Source organism: Arabidopsis lyrata (genome assembly GCF_000004255.2).
Source record: "Arabidopsis lyrata subsp. lyrata unplaced genomic scaffold ARALYscaffold_2, whole genome shotgun sequence".
In the NCBI taxonomy this organism is placed as follows: Eukaryota; Viridiplantae; Streptophyta; class Magnoliopsida; order Brassicales; family Brassicaceae; genus Arabidopsis; species Arabidopsis lyrata.
Window position 1 is genome coordinate 13584972 of NW_003302554.1, and position 12794 is coordinate 13597765.

The window sequence follows — 12794 nt, forward strand, 5'->3', positions numbered from 1 at the left end:
ACGTGATTTAGTGGAGTCGAACTCCGGTGGGAAAAGCGGAGTCAAGTGGACTTAACCACTTGAGTAAAGGCACATCCCCTACTTTCTTTGTTTCTAAATATAAAATTTTAGAGTTTTTATTCTGTTTTAAAATATAAATTTTATTCACGTTTCTATGCATCTATTTATTTTTATACTGTTAAAAGTATCTAGTCAAAAAAAGCCAAAGATCAATCACAATTCTTATTGATTGGCTTCCGAAATTTCAATGTGACTATTAGTATGCTTTCTCTACGAATTGATTTTTGTTTATCAAATGATGATTTTGTTTAAGAAATAATTCTTTTTTAATTTGTGTATTTTAACCCATGTTCTAAAAATCTCCGCCTACCCCGATTACACCCCACTTAATCGCTAGGCCCACCATATTCGCCTCGATTATTGACTAATCCCCTAAAGAAATCAGTCACCCGATTACTCTCTGCCTAATCCGATTACTTTCCGCCTAATCCAATTATTTCCCGCCTAATCTTACATACCCCGATTATTTTTAGATTGCTAGTATAAAAAAACTTTTTATTTTTGTTATTCAATCATTTGAATTGGGAGTTTGTAATGTTTTACAATAACTTAAGTTCAAATTTTAATAAAAATCATAAATTTGTAATAAAAATCATAAAAATTTGTCTCAAAAATACATTTTTATGTGTTTACTGCAATTTTAAAAATAATATTGGATTAATATGTTTTAAAAATATTAAAATAATCCTAAAGCTAATCTCCGATTAATCCCCGATTTTAATCCGATTTTCCGATTAATCGCTAGGCCCATGCCAAGCGCCTAGCGATTTTTCAAACAAGGGTTTTAACCAAAATATCATATATTTTATTTTGATATATATCGTAACTTTCCAAATTCATATCTCAATAAAAAATTAAAAGTTTTTAAATACGGAAAACATAACTTTCAAAGATTGAAAGTTATTTTATCGACAATCGTAGTACATATTATACTAGATATGGACCCGTGCGTTGCACGGGTTGCCGGTCGCAGTTATCATTTTTAATTTTTAATTTTTATGTTTAAAAAATTTTGGCGCCATATTAGAATTGTGAAATTTAAAAAAAGGTAAAATATGAGACAGTCTCTATTCACGTTGTATATCTTTACTTGATAATATGAGACATCCTAAAAAAAAAATTATAAGAATTAGGGAATATGCACAAAATAACCTTATACTAAAAAGAAAATAAGAAAATAACATTTAACTAAACAATGTCTATTTTTTTTTAGTCATTTGACTACAATGACTAAACAATATCTTTTGTTACATGGTTTTGTTAATTTTTGGCTCATATTACTCATTTTTTCTTCGTTATCTTTTCTTTACTTCCTCTCGCCGGCGAAAAAGTCACAAATATCTCTATTTCTCTCATTAGATTTATCTTATTTTTGCTGGATTTTTCCTTTCTTTCTCCTTCTTTCTCTCGGATTTCTTCACTACCATAGTTTTTTTTTTTTCCTATCTCCAATTCTCTCATTCGTTGTGCATCACCACCGAGTCCCACCACCACCATCAATACCGAATCTCGCTAATTCCAACCTAGTATCTTCATCAACATTTATCGTTACCACCACCAAGGTTGAACCACTGTCATCAACACCAATACCACTCTACCACCTCTTCTCATATTTTTCCAACTGCTCTTATATCTCCATCTTCTTTATCTCCTCCGACACCGGACCGAACCTCTCCGATAACAATTCTAGCCTATGTCAATTGTTGTTCATAATTCTTAATTTACCGCTATCATCATATATTATTTGGAGCTAAATATCACATGCTATTTTTACAAAAATCATAGTGATTGAAAGGTTTTTTTATAAATAACATGATATATTTCCAACAAATAATAAATGCATGTAATTTTTACATGATTTATGTTATTTTTTAAAATCACCCTATCACTACCTTCGTAACCATCAACCACCACCATCGTCACCTCCATATAACAATCACATTCTACTCCTATTTAGTTCACTATGACATGCTATTTTATTAAATGATATTATTTTTTCTCTAATTCTCGTTGGATGTCTGTCTTCCGTCGTCAATATTCGAGTAATGGTTTTCTTTATTTTCAGATTTTGTATTATTAGTATTTTTTTCATGTTTTTTTCAAATTACAATATGATGTTGAATGTTTGTCTTTTGTTTGAGGGCCATTTTGAATTTTCACATCTCTCAAAAATGTTAGTTTCTAAAGTTTTATGACTCATGGCTATTTTCTTAACTATTTTTGAGTCAAAGATTAGTTTATAAATATTATCCTAAAAATAATTTATGACCAAAAAAGAAAGAAAAACTTTACCAATAGAATGAAGTTAAAGCAATGGTAGAATTTATGAAAAAATTAGTTTACTTGGTGAGAAAATATGAAACACTCTATTTGTTTATATAGATGAGAGTATTTACAATCTTTTTTGTTATAAGATTAATAACTCATTGTATAATTTTTTTAATTTTCTATTTTAAATCCTTTTTTGTACAGTTAGTAACTTACAAATAAAAAGTTTAACATAATTTTATAATTTCGATTTTATGGAAAAAATATATTATTTTCTTATATATACATATAGTTTCTTTATAATAAGTATATTTTATTTTTAAACTGTTTATATTTATAATTTGTTATAATTATATTTTTACAATTTTTAAGTTCTTAAAAACAGAAATTTTAGTTGCTACATGACAAAAACTTTTATGGAAATATAGGTATAATTTTCTTATAATTATCTTTTTACATTTTAATAATGTTTATGTTTATCTTTTTACTTTTTTAATTATTAAAAAGGAAAAAACTATTTAACACATGGCAAAATCTCTGATAGATATAATTGACACGTGTCACGATCATGTGAGTTATTAACTTTGAAAACCATACTTTATATAATAAGATATAGTTTTAGGAATTGAAATATCATCATTCTTCTAAGAACCCTATAAATACCCACTAAACACTTGAAGAAAACTAAATACAGTACTAATTCACCTTTTGTAGGAGCTATTCCACTCGACAAACAAATGACTCCAAGAACCTCTCTTACACTCTTGATCCTTGCTCTCAACCTCCTCTTCTTCACTTACACATCTGCCGCATTATTGCCACCGATCCCGGGCATCACGGTCCTCCCGGGCATCACGGTCATCCCGGGCATCACCGTCCCGGGCATCACGGTCCCGGGCATCCCGGCCACGCCAAACACCCCAGCCACGCCAAACACCCCGACCAAGCCAAACACCCCGACCAAGCCAAACACCCCGACCAAGCCAACGATCCCGACCACGCCAGCCACCCCAGCCACCCCAGCAACGCCAGCCACCCCTGCCACTCCAGCCACCCCAGCAACGCCAAACACCCCAACGTCTCCGACACTCCGCACACCTCCAGGCACAGGTTCTTTATCCTAGAGATGCTCTAAAGAACGGTGTTTAAGCTATTGGACCTAAGATTGGAATCTCACCTGAGCCATGTTGCTCATCTAAGGCTTTTTGTTGTTTATATTTGGTTTTTATGTGTGCAACTTATGCATTTGCTGAGTATCTTGAATTTCTAAAGTTTGTTTGTTTTAAGAAAATATGTCGCACATAATTTAGACAGCATATAAAATATTTTCTAACTTTTATCATTTTTCAAATACACAGGTTTACTTTTTCTCTACGTAATTAGACTTTATTTTATGAGGATAAACTATGACTTTTTGTTAAAGTTTTGCATTGAAACAACACTTTTTTTTTGAAAAGAAAACAAAGATCTAAAACAACACTTAATTTTAAAAGAAATAATGTATTTTGTAAAGGATTTTTTTTTTTTTTGTATATAAAAAATTAATATTTCATCCCAACCGGATTTTAGGCCATGGACTTGGGAAATGGGGTTTACATCTAATTTACAATTTCAAAAAAAGAAGGAAACCGATGACTCGAAATTGGACATTGATGGTGTTCGGAAACAAGGAAACACATCCACTACTACCGGCGATTACAAGAAACACTGCTTTGCGGCTACATCAACGATATCGAATCCAGGTAATAAGTTCATGTCGCAAAGCCGATCCGGACGACAAGCCTCAACCCGCAACATTTATCCCGAAATAGATCGGTTCTCAGAAAATCTGAGACCTAATCTATCTAATCCCCTACCTAGCAAAAAGGGAGAACTCAGATCGATCTAACACTTAGCCTCCGGTACCAACAAGCATCAGACATAAAAAAAGGGACCTTTCAGCTTCATATGTCAAGGTTCCAGATCGCTATGTTGACGCTATCTTCTAACCACCACGTTATATATCCTTCTTGTTGCACTTGCACCACAAAACCTCTATATTTCATTTTCAGATCTCTTTTTCTATGTATACGTAAACATATCTATATAGTATATATACGTTATTGGAATTCTTTGCTAAGAACTTGAAATGAAGCAAACAGTCTTATTAGGTAACACAAAAAAAAAAGAAGTTTTTTTCAGATTTCTCAATGTTCTTTTACCAAAATATGTTATTGTTCTTTTTTTCCGCCAAATATGGTATTGTTCATATTCAAGGTCCGTGAGCTTTGCTTCAGAGTAGTAGGCTTTGGATACTTTTGATAAAACCCCATATTGTATGTCAAGGCCCATTAAGATGCGGATCCAAGCCTTGACGTTTAAACAAATATAAGTCTTCTCGTAGGTAACATCAAAGGCCTATTAGCTCAGTTGGTTAGAGCGTCGTGCTAATAACGCAAAGGTCACAGGTTCGATCCCTGTATAGGCCATTACTTTTTATATTTTTAGTCATCGTCGTTCCAACTTCCCCAACCATCATCAATATTTGATTTTCATTCCACTCAGGTGGTCACTTCACCAGTAGAGTTTTTGTGTGAATTGATAACAAAAATGTTTGTAAGCTTAAATTTTTCCTGTGCATAGTAAAACAAAAAAACCAAGCACTGTAATCTCTTCTTGGAGATTTTTTTAGCCACCAACACTGTTCATTCGTCTAACTTAACTTTTTTTTTTTTTTTTGATAAACCCTATCGGCTGATCCGGTCGGCCTCGGTAGGAACACACCGAGGTGCTACAGAGTGGACTTCTTCCGATCCAGGTAGAATTGGGTCACCACACTGGCTGATCCGAGTTTGGAATGCCTTCCGACTAATGCCAGGGGTAGTCAGGCCGCCTGCATTTCTGACTACCAGGTAAACCAATTGGGCCAAGGTCCAACTGAGTAACTGACAGACTTCCCAAACAAATGTGTTTTTGTTTCCAGGGAGAATCGAACTCGGGTCTGGGAGTTTCACCCAAATTCACTTCCACACAATACAAATTTGTAACAAAGGTTAATGAATTCTTGTGATTTATCAACAAACAAAAATAACCAAAATGTGACATATGAGAGACTAAGTTGTTGTAGACTAATGGTTATCACTTAAAATGTAAAAAAATTTCGTAGGTCTAGATCAAGAATCGATTACTCTCAAATATTTTAAGAAAAATCTGCACTTTGTAGTACATTGGTTACCCTTAGATATTTTAAATATTTTTAAAAGCTATGATTTTTATGGGTTCTGGAAATTAATTTTGATTTTAATTTAGTATTTCTCTGTTTGAAAAAGAAAAGCAACTAAATAAAATAGAAAACATGTAGAAAAAATCATGATATTTTTGCCTGTCCAATTGTGAAAGTAGATGGTTGGATCTTTGTGTTTGGCAAAATGGCAATAGAAACGTAGATCTATATTATGACAAAACAAAAAAAAAATCGAAGAGGCAAAAGCGCCAATCTGTTAACTGATTCAAAGCCACTCCTTCCATATCTTTGTTCATAAACAAACGCTTATCTTCTTATCATCTTCAAAAGTTTTCTCTTTTGCCTCTCAACATTACATGCCCTACAACATAAATGCGAGGACGTCGGTTATAAACGGACACTAACAAAATTATGTCGTTTATTCAACCGACTTGCTAAGGGCCAACGTAAGTTATATAGCCTGGATTACGGATTACCTACCATGAAATATCTCAATAATAAGTCTTATTCTATGTTCCATAATCATAAGATTATAATTTCATTCAAATATACTTCTTTGAAATAATACTGATATTTAATAAATAGTATTGGGTTTCTTCAAATTATGCATGCTTCGGATATTTGATTAACTTTGTTTCACGAACTCTAAAGCCCTAAATTAATATGAATAATTTTAAAAATAAGTTTATCAAAGATATAGCTTTATTGCTGGCAACAAAAAAGGTATAGCTATATTGCAAGATCTTATACTATTATTTGGGGAGTACACTTTATAAGATACCCTTAACTAACCTTTCCTTTTGTAAGAATTTACTTAAGAATGCCATTACAAAAATCTTCTTTTAGAACAAATTTCATTCAATTTATTAAGAATAAACAAGTAAAGTACTAGTTTATGTCATTTAATTAATTTGACTAAATTATAAAACGAAAATTTGTTATTATTTTTTTTAAATGACCAATCAAAATGAACATATAAGATTTGATATCTAACTTATCATATTAATTTGTTATTAATCATTAAACTTCACCTCTCATCTTAATATGATTATATTAATATGAAAAAAACTAAATCATCATATCATCTACATAATAAAAAAAAAGTAATTTTTTTTTCTGCATATGCCAAGATTTGAATTTTTAAAAACGCATATAAATTGTTCAATCTATAAAGGAAACAATTAAACGGGTCAAAAATTCAGACTTGAGTAGTATATTTCTTTTACACAAAAATAAAGTCAACAAAAATTCCGACTGAGCAACAGGTCAGAATTTGAATATTTAGATTCGATTTCATACATTTATTTTTTTGAAATGCATAATTTTATATACTACAATAAAAATTTAAATATTTTAATTTGCAACAATTAAAATAAGTTTTACTTGATATTTTTAGAGAATATCATCAATACTTAATAGTTCAAAAAGTTAAAAATTATAAATACTCTAATTTGATTATTTTTAAAAATATTTATAATAGTTAGCGGGTTAAATATAATATATTATACGATGAAATGAGTTTTGATCCATATAACTATTTGAATAGTTATATTTAATTTCATACAATTTGTTTTTTGAAATTCATAATTTTATAAACTACAAAAAAAATTTAAAGGTTTTAATTTGGAATATTTAAAAATAGTGTAGAACATTTAAATATGGTTTGACACCTCTAAATATTTGAAAATTTGATTCTGCAAGCAATTTTAGAATTAACGAATAATAGATTGTGCACGCAATATTTTAAAATGAAATATTGAGATTCTAAAATAAAAATATAGACTCCACGCACGGGTTGATTTTTGTATTATTATATACTAAATATATGTTTTTAACATATTTGATTATGCGAATAATTGGTAAATTCCGTAATTATAAATCTCAAACAAATTCTGTAATTAGATTAGCTCAAACAAATCTCTATTTCAACAACCAAAGAATCATAAATTGAAAAAGAATTTTCTAAATTAATTCAAAATAATTGCTAATTTTCTTAATTAATTCAAAATAATCTATGTTTTATATGGGATTCATTTATGATATTTTAATTTTTGATCTAACTGAAATATATGCAATCCTATTTTGTGGTTGTTAACATAAATTAACTCATTGTTCAAAAAATATTACTTTTCAAGAAATAAAATTATTTTCTGTTTTCATATCTTAAAAAAATTTATCTATAATTGAGTATTATAAAAAAAGTTCTATATTTATTCTAATATTGTATACAGGGACTGACAAAAAAATTAATATTTTTTCACTTACTATTATAATATATTAAAACTTAGTTCTAATATATGTATTATATAAATTTTGTAATAAATAAAATTCAACCCGTACTTTAGTACGGATGATGATCTAGTTAAATATATATAAGGATATCTCTATATTATATTCGTTAATTGTGATTTGTCTGGTTTAGTTTTCAACGAACAAATAGTTAAATAATACTTTCTTTGTTTCTAAATATAAAATTTTAGAGTTTTTATTCTGTTTTAAAATATAAAATTTATTCACGTTTCTATGCATATATTTATTTTCATACTGTTAAAAGTATCTAGTCAAAAAAAGCCAAAGATCAATCACAACTCGTATTGATGGCTTCCGAAATTTTAATGTGACTATTAGTATTCTTTCTCTACGAATGATTTTTGTTTATCAAATGATGTTTTTGTTTAAGAAATAATTCTTTTTTAATTTGTGTGTTTTAACCAAAATATCATATATTTTATTTTGATATTCATCGTAACTTTCCAAATTCATATCTCAATGAAAAATTAAAAGTTTTTAAATACGGAAAACACAACTTACAATCTATGAAAGTTATTTTATCGACAATCGTAGTACATATTATATATAGTTTTAGGAATTGAAATATCATCATTCTTCTAATGAGAACCCTATAAATACCCACTAAACACTTGAAGAAAACTAAATACAGTACTAATTCACCTATTGTTGGAGCTATTCCACTCGACAAACAAATGACTCCAAGAACCTCTCTTACACTCTTCCTTGCTCTCAACCTCCTCTTCTTCACTTACACATCTGCCGCATTATTGCCACCGATCCCGGGCATCTCGGGCATCCCGGGCATCCCGGACATCCCGGGCATCCCGAACATCCCGGGCATCCCGGACATCCCTGGCATCCCGGACATCCCGGGCATCCCAGCCACGCCAAACACCCCAGCCAACCCAGCCACGCCAAACACCCCAGCCAACCCAGCCACGCCAAACACCCCAGCCAACCCAGCCACGCCAAACACCCCAGCCAACCCAGCCACGCCAAACACCCCAGCCAACCCAGCCACACCAAACACCCCAGCCAACCCAGCCACACCAAAAACCCCGGCCACGCCAAACACCCCGACCACGCCAACGACCCCTGCCACTCCAGCCACCCCAGCAACGCCAAACACACCAGCAACACCGACCACCCCAACGTCTCCGACACCCCGCACACCTCCAGGCACAGGTTCTTTATCCTAGAGATGCTCTAAAGAACGGTGTTTAAACTAGTGGACCTAGATTGGAATCTCACCTAAGCCATGTTGCTCATCTAAGGCTTGTTGACCTTGAGTCTTCATTATTCCTCTATCTCTTCTTTGTAATTGTGTCTTTTCAATTTGAATAATAAAATTATATCAACCGACCCATGTTATTGTTTATATTTGGTTAATATGTGTGCAACTTATGCATTTGCTGAGTATCTTGAATTTCCAAAGTTTGTTTTGTTTTAAGAAATTATGTCGCACATAATTTAGACAACATTAAAATATTTTCTATCTTTTATCATTTTTCAAAGACACTGTGTTAACTTTTTCTATAGCAGTGCGAGTAGTTGAGCCACGATAAATCTCCAACACGATACCACTGGCGTCCTCGCCACGAGGTAAAACGTCGGGAGGCTTCTCTAGATAGTCTAGACTGCCGAGATGTTTGGGTTAAATGCATCATGAAGCGGATAATCCACGCCTCATCACTGCCGGAGAAGAAAGCCTTCTCACCAACGCTTCACCAAAAAAATCCACACCTTCAATGAGGATCTAAAAGCAACAAAAAAAACCCGGAAGTAAATCTTTTTTTTTCCAAAGATCCAAAGAGAGAAAAGAGAGAAGCGATAGAACGATTGTCCTATGCAACAAATTTTGAATATGTGGTGTCTAGAAAACTAATGTGAAAAAGTGCACTTCCAACTCTATACTTGCCAATGGTTCCATAAAAACCATAACATATAAAAATGATGGGAAATTTCTTCATCAAACTAGATAGCAAACGTTATACTTTTTTAGTGATTTTTTTTTTGTAAACATGCATGGCATACCACATATCTTTTTAAAACTTCACCAACGTTCAGATCAGGTCCAATAGTAATTATATATCACAAGAAATAATAACATTTTGGCACAGTAGTAACCATGACTAATAGCTTTGAATTGTCCTGAATGTTCTTAGATTTTGCCCATGCCGAAGGCTATGTTGAAATAAAACTTGGGAGAGATGGAGACAGAGAACAAACATTAAACATAAAAAAAGACCTTACAGCTTCATATGTCAAGGTTCCAGATCGTGAGGCAATTCCCATCTTCCTCGGCTTGTGGACCAGGCTTTACACGTACCTAAATCAGAAACAGCACAAGTAGCAAGTCAAAGAGAGAATCACCAGAGATAATTACATAAGTCTGCAATTCTATATAATGAAACGTCTGGAGAATGCAAGATTGGAATTATGCCCGGTATTTAGTTATATTTCAAATTGACTTAAGCGTAACTTTTTTCTCTTATTTGGCTTGTTCTAGTTCTTTAACGAACCGTATTAAACCGGGTATTTAGTTGGGAAAAGGGTGAGGCCATAAATTGAACCGTCATTTTGGTAATTTGAATCCATATAGTCAACAAAACGATGTTGTTTGGTTAAAAAAAAATAACATTGGTAAAGACAAAATGATACTTCATTGTAACCGTGTTATAGCATGTGCAATGGGAGTCTCTTACCAAAATCTCTCAAGTAAAAGAAAAATAATAGAATAATAAAAAATATTACTTAATTGTGAGAGTCTCTCAAAAAATAAAATAAAAAAACTCTCACTTGAAAGACTCTCACCACTTTTTTGACACACTCTCACAATTAGATAATATTTTTTTATTATTTTATTACTTTTCATTTATCTAAGAGACTTTAACGAAAGACTCCCACTGCACATACTCTTAAGTTTATGAGCTCAAATGACCAAAATAGTGTTACACTTCATCACTATCGCGTAATCTAAGCTAAGTGAGCGAAAACAAACTGTTGACTAATTTTGTTTAAGTCAATATAGTTTTACGTTCAAATCTAATTTTTTCGATAGTTTATTTGGATATCAATTGAAAAAAAACTATAACTTTGTTGAAGTATAAAAATACACTTTACAATTTGCTCGGGTTGAAATTCACCATTTTCTTTATTTAGTTCTATGTCAAAAAGATTAGTATTAATTCCAGAGAAAAGAGTCACCAATTCCGGCCCATTAAATTGGTACTTGATCTTTCGATGAGTGCGTCTCAGTTCGAGGAACGATATTGGTACCTTGCACGCACAGAGATTCACTGAATTGAGGTAATATAAATTACCTTTTTTTCAAAATATCTTAAACCAAATCATGCAGTTTTTTTTTTTTTTTTCTCAATCCGAACCATGCATGAAACCTTCTTAATGACACAGAGGGACTAAAAGACTTTCATGTGCGTTGCTAAACGAGTTTAATGGAGGTGGAGCCATGAAGTTACTTTTAGCCACTCAATAAGGTTCATATGGGAGATTCGTTCCCTGGTTTTGGATCGGAGCAGCTACAATGGGTAGTTCCATTAATCTCACCGATTAATAACTGAATGTTTGATTCTGATAATTATAACATTGTTGTAAACTGTGTTGTTCTATTGATTAATGAATGAGATTTCGATACATATATATACATGATGAGGGGAGACAAATCCCCATTGGGCTAGTAAACCCTAAAGCCCAAAAGCCCACTAAGTACAATATAGGCCGTCATAAGGAGAATCTTCAAGAACATGGGCATGGGCCTTCTAGGACATGGACATGGGCCTTCTAGAATATGCATAAGGTCCACGGTTATGGAGTCCATCCAACATGTGGTTTATAACACTCCCCCTTGGATGACATAACCGTGTAGATGCCAAAAGGATCTCAGTAATACGCTTGGGGATGCTGCCTCATTAAAACCTTACCAGGAAAACCCATTGGGACAAAACCATGGTTAAGGAAAAAGAGTACAGCACGTATTACTCCCCCTGTTTTGGTCATCCCTGCAAGTCCTTAAGTCTCCGCATTCCAATTTGATGCGTGAGCTTCCTCAATGTCGATGTTGGTAACGCCTTGGTGAAGAGATCGACTGAGTTGTCGCTGGATCGAACTTGTACCACTCAAACTTCTCCATCCCTTTGCAAGTCATGCGTGAAGAAGAACTTGGTTAGAATGTGCTTCGTCTGATCTCCCTTGATGTAGCCGTCCTTGAGCTGAGCGATACAGGCTGTGTTGTCTCCTCATATGATGGTCTTTGATGTTGTAGTAGCTGCGCCTTGAAGAAGGCTGCCTACGTACCCTTGGAAGGGATCAAGCCACACGTAGTTCCTATCTATTGACCATGCCATAATCTGATTTTACCTGCATCAGCAAAACAAACTAAACCAAAGCAAACTAGACCTTCTTTGGTTAGATCAGTATAGAATAAAACCCAAATAAACAAACATAGGAAGAATAGAATTTAAAATTTAACCAAACCTTCCTTCAAACCTTTCTAGTGCCTTTGGGTTGATCATGAACTAAATTTAGGCAAAGGAGGTTCACGGCAAAACATATGTCTGGTCTAGTGTGGCTAGCCAAGTACATTAACGCTCCTATGGCACTAAGGTATGGCACTTCAGGATCGAGAACTTCTTCCTCATCCTTCTTTGGACCGAATGGATCACTATCCAATCCGAGGCTTCTCACCACCATTGGGCTGCTCAATGGGTGGGCCTGGTCCATATTGAATCTCTTGAGTACTTTTTCAGTATATGCCTTTTGATGCACAAGGATTCCATTATTCACGTACTCAAGTTGCAATCCCAAACAGAATTTTGTCTTGCCCAGGTCTTTCATCTCGAATTCTTTCTTTAGATATTTGACTGTTTGGGCGAATTCCCCCAGAGGTTCCAAGGATGTTTAAATCATCCACATATACTGCTATTATCACAAA

General features: G+C 33.1%; 1 non-coding gene across 1 annotated transcript; it reads left to right on the plus strand.

Annotated features, from left to right (window-relative positions):
* Positions 1–4722: 4722 nt before the first annotated feature.
* Positions 4723–4796, plus strand: TRNAI-AAU. The gene has a single exon. It is a non-coding gene; the product is annotated as a tRNA-Ile (tRNA).
* Positions 4797–12794: the final 7998 nt, after the last annotated feature.